General features: G+C 34.4%; 1 protein-coding gene across 3 annotated transcripts in view; it reads left to right on the forward strand.

The window, feature by feature from the left end:
* LOC310724238 (inactive dipeptidyl peptidase 10) overlaps positions 1-8,156 on the forward strand; it is a 70,440-nt gene that overhangs the window by 23,730 nt on the left and 38,554 nt on the right. The window lies entirely within an intron of this gene.

The raw sequence follows: 8,156 nt of genomic DNA on the forward strand, positions 1-8,156 counted from the left end.
AGATCATAAACTGTATTTAAATGGCAATGTAATATGATTATATGTGTAATTATTAAAATGTGTATTTTATTTATTATCATTCTGCAAAGTACAAGTACAGAGCCAATAAAATGCAGTCACGCAAGTATATACACAGTATATTATAAATATCCTTAACTTCCATCAAGATTCTAAATATATGCAAATTACATAAAACCCCATAACTATACACATTTGTAACATTTTGCCAAATAAACCAGTGTTAGAACAAGAAACAACCACATTGTTTCTGATGCAATAGCACCACTAGGCACCGTTTTATGACAAAACCCCTTGTGATTTTCGCCTCCCAATTTCTTAATAGAATGCTGCAAAATTGCTGCAGTAATCTCAAAAAGTCTCATCTAAAGTACAAAAATCTTTAGGCTGATTTTGTGTGCTCGAATCGAGGCTTGAATGCCTGCCACTGAAATCGACTAAGGAAAAGTTGGGAGAGTGTGTGCTACTCAGAATCCTCTGCATGCTGTGAGTTTGGCTTTAGGGAAACTGCATGAGACAAAGCAACAGCAGACATTAAAGCAAGTCAACTCTCAGTCAGGCCACATTTCAACAACAGTGAGGATCAGAAAGCTTACTTCATAACTTCACAACATCAATTTTCATAGATTTGTTACGAAGAGATATAGTGTAAGATAAATTCAGGGATGGGGTCAGGGTTAACATTGGAACCTTTTCTTATGGCTTTTTATATACATACAGTAGTAAGGGTATATTGATACACGTATTCATACCAAAATATTTCGGTATTGGGCTTTCGTGTTCAGTACACTTGTACCAAATACAACCCCTTTTTACGTGCAGAACATATTTTAAATCTGAGTTCCCAAAGGAACGTATAAAGTCGCAGATCTCTAGCTTGTTTAGTCCCCACCTCGCACTTTGAGCGATTTTATTTTAATTATTGTTTTGTTTTGCGCATGCATTTGTTTGGCACATGCATGAAAACGCTAAAGAATCGATAGCACTAGCACAATAGATTCAAGATTTTTTTGTTTGTCACAAACATAATAATATGCAGGATATAACTTACAGTGAAATAAAAAGTAAAAAAAAGAAAAAGAAGAAATATCTTGATTCTTAAATCCATAGCGCTAGCTTTAGCCACTAGTCACTTCCTGGGCTACTGATGTCCAGCTTCAAGAATTTCTCTTAAAAGGAGAAAATCCTGTCAATTCCACATTTCTAGAGAGAGAATAAATGAAGGATGGAAGGAATGAAGACGTTTCTTAAAGTATGCTGAAATAAGTAGAACAGGTAAGATGATCCTCTCTTTAGAAAATCAAAACACACACCTACATACACATCTGTATTACCCAAATGGGGTCTAACACATTAATGTTTCCATTAATTTAATTTTATTTAATTTAATCAATTTAATTTGTTCCAATTTAATTGATTACACAATTTAAATAATCCAGGCCAGAGCCATCTAGACTAGTTGTTTCCTACCAGTTCTTTTCATAGTTTATGCAAAAACTGAATCAGGACAACACTATTTATGACTATTAATTTTTAAATGCTTATAAACAAAAGATTACGGATTACAAAACACAACTTTAGCTGCCAGCTGTGCACAGACTACTAATTACATTTTGAGCTTATATGCTTTATAAAGATAAATTGTTGTTAATAAAAAGCAAAGGTGCCAGCAATGTACAGAATACTAAAATCTATACTTTTATATATACCATAATAAACAATATAAGACATAGTACACTCAAGTGTTCATATCACCATATATCATTATGTAATTGTGAATATCATATTCATAATGAACAACAGTACAAACACATCTACGTCAAGGAATATGCATTTGTACGGACATATACAGTGCATATGTGTACCTGTACATAGGAATATTCCTAATTATGCTTTACATGAGTTAGGTTAATACATAAGAACAACAATTCCCGGAGAACCCTGGGCTTGCATAGTACATCACAAGATTTATTTTTTAGCAACTTAATTATACTAGTGAATATATATTAACCATTGCTATATGATGCAGTGGAATTTCATTTATAACTAGCAATCTAAGTAATGCGTAATGAGTGCATTATAACAAATTGTGAATGTGTTCATTAATTAATTATATGGATATTGTCTTAATAGAAACTAGTTCTCTGTCTGAAAATAGATGATAATACTGGGAGCCAAACCAAAATGTTAAATTCTGGATCAGACTCTCTTAGCTGGCGTGGCGGGCATGCACCACTGAAGGCTCTAAACTAGCTGAGTGGGTTTAGATAGTGATGTGCAGCTCTCAGCATGGAGTACATTCCACTTTTGCACACCGCTTGGTATGATGGAATTACCAGAGTGGGAGGATTTTACTGCAAAATTGATGTTGATGTAAAAGATTTAAAAAAAAAAAACTACAGGAAAAATATTTGTAGACTTACAAAGTATCTTTAGCATGCTTGCTTTTGCTTATTCACTGTTTTTTTTTTATTGTCTTTACTATTATTCATCCTTACATTCTATAGGAAGTGTGTGTGTGTGTGTGTGTGTGTGTGTGCGTGCGTGCGTGTGTGTGTGTGCACGTGCAAGTGCGCGTGCGCGTGCGCATGTTGAAAAACAATGATGAGCACTTACGTAGTTGCTGCATAAAATGACTTATTCTGTGTGGCCCAAGGTGTAGCAATTTCTGTCTTAAACCTGAAACGAATGGATCATAGACAGTGGAGTATAATGCAAGTGTCAGTCATGCAGATGGGGCAGCAGAACGTTACTGTGATGATTACATTCATGAGAAGGTTTTCAGATTGAGCTTTTATTCTTTCTTCTGTCATGCTTTCCCACAGGTACTGAAACGAGCACTTTCAGAAATATCTAAACCCTCTCCACTCCTTCACTCTGATCTCTCTTTAGTTCTCTCTCGCGCTGATCACACGCCGACTGCAGTAGCTATCACATATCATGCATTAATGATTAAAGCTAACCAGGAAGTGCCAAGAAACACAATTAATGTGTTTGGAAACATCACTTGTTAAAGTATATGAATATGCAATTGAATAACTATATACAGCATGCAATTTGGTGCTATGGGTATAAGTTATCCATTTCTGCAAAATTTCAACTCGCACTAGCATAAGTCACATTTTATGATGAGCACAAACAAATAAATAAACATCTTAGGGCTGATGTTAGCACTCAGTCTGCATGTTTGTGTGCAGTAGGAGTTATGAACAGAATGATGATGATATGGTAATGTTAAAGACCGGCAGCTGGTTAGTTATGAGAGAGATAGCGTCAAAGCAAAAGCAAGAGGGGGGTGTTAATCAATTTTTCACTATATATTTACTATACTATATTAACTATATATATTACACTATATATACATATATACATAATTTACATACAATGGTGCAGAACTGGTGTGGAACTGGAACTTCCACCGAATGGAACTGGTTTGAATTGAACAAGGTAAAAGTGACAGAGGGAAAAGGAGTGGTCTGGCCATAGAGAATGCTGAGATTATGCATTTGCAGGCAGGAAAAAAGACCAGGAGGGCAGCTCACAGCTTGTTATATTTTCTAACATTTCAGTTCCTCTGACAACCACCTACCAGTCTGCAGACTGCACAATACAGTGCATGTGAGACAAGCAGACAAACATAGCTCTAGTAAACAACATTTCTAAACTAAAACTCGATAAGTTTGTGTAGTTGATTTAGGACTACTGACATGTGGTGGGAGCAATTTATTTTATGGTGCAATAAGTATCTAATTAGGTACGTGGTAATTACTTTTTTCTGATGCATATTTGCATTCTATGTACTTTAATATGCAGTTTAATATGTATTTTAATAACAATGCACTTTAATATGTACGTTAATATGCTCTACCAGCTTGCAGAAGTATATGTTGCATGCTCTAATAATGACTTGGAAATAAAAACTATGTTGAAAAATATCAAGTATATTCATTCCAAGCAGTTAACTTTGTAGTCTCTGTAATAGCGCTGGTGCAGTATGATAGGATGGGTATCAGTCCACTGTGTCTAGTCTAATCTCATTGTGTTTCTTTATTAATGGAATAATTGAGATTCCGAACAGCTGCTGTTGGAACGACTTGGCTTTTATTCTGATAAAGATAAAAATGTTGCTCAATAAAATGAATGCTAGATTCAAGTTCGTCCAAATCAAAAACAAAACAAAAGAAATTGGGTTGGAATTCGAGCAGAATCAAATATATAGGAATAATAACATCATACAAACATGGAAAAATTGAAAAATACGAAAAATAATAATAATTAAAGCAAAGATGAAGTTTGATTAAATACAGCTACAACATACCTTTCTCATTCAGATACAAAACAGGAAGGAAAGAGGCAGGGCTAAGTAAGAAGTAGAACTGACTAAAAAGGGGAAACAGATATACGCTGAAACATGTATAGTATTTTGTGTAATTCAGAATGAAACCGCAAACTAAATGCACCTTTCAAACTAGTGTAAGTGAAAGTTTTTAGCTTCGTATAAACTTTTACATATTTAAAAAAACATCAAAGCTTAGTATTTTTTAATCTTTTTGTTCGGAAGGCAAATAAATCTAAAATAAATCTGACAACAAATCAAATCAAAATGTATATGAAAGTAAACATTGATCAATACTTTGCTATGCAGCTATGTGTTACATAACAGTGTTAGTTCTCAGAAAAATACTGCTACATCTACCTTATTTTGATTTTGCTGTTCCATTTGCAGAAGTTTTTTTTCCTTCTGTGGTCCAATGTAAAAGAAACCCTGCGATTGTCTATCCAACGAGTCACTGAAAAAAACACTGAAGGGATTTTATTTTCTCTTCAGTGAGAAGTCAAGTGTGTACTGCTATATATCAAGTATGAAATATCACATATACACATAGCAATTGGAGTAATATGTGGACATAGGTTTCACATAAATTACTGTGATGCACTTGAATATCTATGATGCAAGTTACATTACTTCTAATTGCTGCAGATTAATTTATTAGACTTAAAAATATTGCTCCCAAGAAAAACATAGCACCTATTTGGACAATTATATCATATGGCTTGTATGTGAATTATCACACAGCAAGCGGCGTTATTTGGTTAAGACCACATCTAAATCTAATGAGGTAGAATAGAACAAATATTTCTCTCTGTTTTGTAATGACACTTTCATCCCCTGATCCCCAAGTATCTATTTAAAAAAAGTCTTAAAAGTCTATTTAAATCCAGAATAACATCCAGTAAGTGTAACTCTCTCTTTATCTCTCTCTCTCTCTCTCTCTCTCTCTCTCTCTCTCTCTCTCTCTCTCTCTCTCTCTCTCTTTCTCTCTCTCTCACAAACTCTCTCTCTGACTCTTTCATGTTAATGCATGTTAGCACCTTTTTTTTCAACTGACTTCTAGGATTTAATGTAATACGTGTGCTGTAGAAAATCTGAAGAACTGACTAATTATTTTGAGCAAAATACTGTAAGATATCAAATTTCACTAAAAGGTTCCTCACAGATTGGGTATTAAAAAGACATGGAAACAGCATAAGTCACTACATTGTAATTGGATCATTTTTTGGAGTAACAAGGTGGCACACACTGCCTATCCAGCTGGTAACTACAAAACTATCAAGGATTTTTGCAAAACATGAAATACCACAATCTCATATATATTTTTATTAACACTGTAGGCTATATATATATATATATATATATAATATATATTATATATATATATATATATATATATATATATATATATATATATATATATATATATATATATAATATATGGTATGCACTAGTTTATTACTAAATACAAATAAAAGAAAGCTGAAAATTTTTACTGGATTAAGTTTTTAGGCAAATTTCCTGCTAGTACAATTGAGGTTTGTTTGTGTTAACCTTTTTCTGCTTTAACGCCTAAGATCTGTAAAAAAAAATGTATGTGTCTGTATATATAATTTCCTTGGTGTTTATACTGCACATACCTGTATAATAACCTGCCAAGCATGTTTCATTTTTATGTATATTAGTTTTACTCTTTTGGTTCTTATTGTGTTTTTACCTAAATAATGATGCAGTTCTCTGTAGCTGCTTCTACAGGCTTAAAGCATTGTAAAATCCAGGATTAATTACAATCATACCTTGTTTGTTTCTTCAAATTTACAACAAAGAACAAAGATTTTGTTCTGTATTGTGTTCTGATGATGGGAAAAGTAAATAAATTGAACATTCTGTGTATCTTATTTTACAGTCAATCATAATCCCTAAGAGAAAGATTTATTGTTTTAATCAGTAGAGAACTGTGAGAAGAAGGCAGAGGCGAATTGGAGAGATGAAGTGAGATTAGAAAGGAGAGAGGGGTGAGAAAAGGGCCAGGAGCAAATACAACAAAAGAAGTGAACGTGCTCGTGCTGTCTCTCTTTTTCACAAACATGCAGACACGTACACAAAAAAAACCAAATGCACACGTTCTGATGAAGATCATTGGAGGTCAATTGTAAAAGATGAGACTGTTCTGCGGGTGTATAGTGTGTCACACATTAGAGCGATATTGCTGTTTTTAGAGAGGTCAAAATAGCATTGCTGTCCTGCAGAGAGATGGAGAGAGAGTGTGCATGTGTGTATCAGGGAACAGAGAGTCATTGCTCAATGTGACAGGCACTCCCGGCACGGAGCAAATGCACTATTTTAACCTTTATCATGGCTTACACACACACACACACACACACACACACACACACACACACACACACACACACACACACACACTGTTTTGAAGGACAAGTGCTTCAGCAGCTACAGCCAAAAAGAGCCTATTAATGTGAAGGTGGTATTTCTGGGTTTGCTTTTAACGGCCCTGCTATAATCTGCATTTTTTTACTAAAGCAAAGGGAATGAGAGAGAGAGAGAGAGAGAGAGAGAGAGAGAGAGAGAGAGAGAGAGAGAGAGAGAGAGAGAGAGAGAGAGAGACATGTGAGAATGTGTGAAAAAGGGAGAAAAATGTAGGTTGTTTATTTATGAATTCTGTTTCATAATGAAAGGCTGTGTGGTGCTGCAACGGTTCTGAGATCAGCAGATGGCTGTACCGCTGCCCACAGGGTTTGCTTAGGAGGATGGATTATTCATCATCCCTTTCTGCCATTACTAATATAATCTCCCCAACCAGCTAACAGCACACACAAAGCTAATAACACAGTGCCTCTAACCCACAACTCTAATAACACAGAATGGTAAATAAACCCAACTCAACCGAGTAAAAAAAACATTCATCATAATTTTTATTGTTTTCCAGGGTAATAGAATTTTTTTTTCTTAAAGCTTTTGAAATATTTATGTTACAGGGCTTTTTCTGTATTACATTATTTTTTACACTCAATGTATTCATGTATTCTACTCAGCTGAAAAGTGTTTAAACAAAACCCTTCTGTGTATCTCATCTTTGAGTTCCAGTGATCCCGACTGCTTACGTTTCTCCATCCTTGTTTTGGTTAAAACGGCCTGAAGTCTTCTTGCATACTAGTGAATATCTAATATGCACACCAACACAGTCCGTGGAAATGAAACTGAATAATTATATAACATGATAAGGATATACTTAGAGTGCCCAGCCAACCCACCCATCAGCAGCAGTGTCAACTCCTACACTCTTCATTTGCAAATAATATCTGCACTGTTCATAAATGTAAGTGTTAACAGCTTTTTAATTTCATAGGACAAACTCCATCAGAGCGGGCACATTACAGTGCTTTCAGATGCATCACAGCATGATATTAGCATCTGTAGCCCATTTGTATATGATGTAGATTTGTACCTCTTACGCAGTGTATCAGATTTTGCTATGCAGTAGATCAGTAAGGCAATTGATTATTTGAGATTGGATCTGTAATTATTACCAAAATATTATGCACCATTTTGGGATGAAAAAAAAAATAAAAAATCCAATCAATCTGGAATTTTTTTTATGGATTTTGTTCCTATTGCAGCCAATAACAATAGCTGCTCTAAATTCAATAATTGGTTAAAAAAATTTCAAAAAATCTATATAGACACAAACTAAATAAATTTGTGTTGTCCTCTTCATAGTTTGCTGCTCACTAGGAAAGATTTCTGATGCTGAATGTAGGAAGGGAGAAACATTTTATCCCTGATT

Source organism: Silurus aristotelis (assembly GCF_946808225.1).
Source record: "Silurus aristotelis genome assembly, chromosome: 3".
NCBI lineage: Eukaryota > Metazoa > Chordata > Actinopteri > Siluriformes > Siluridae > Silurus > Silurus aristotelis.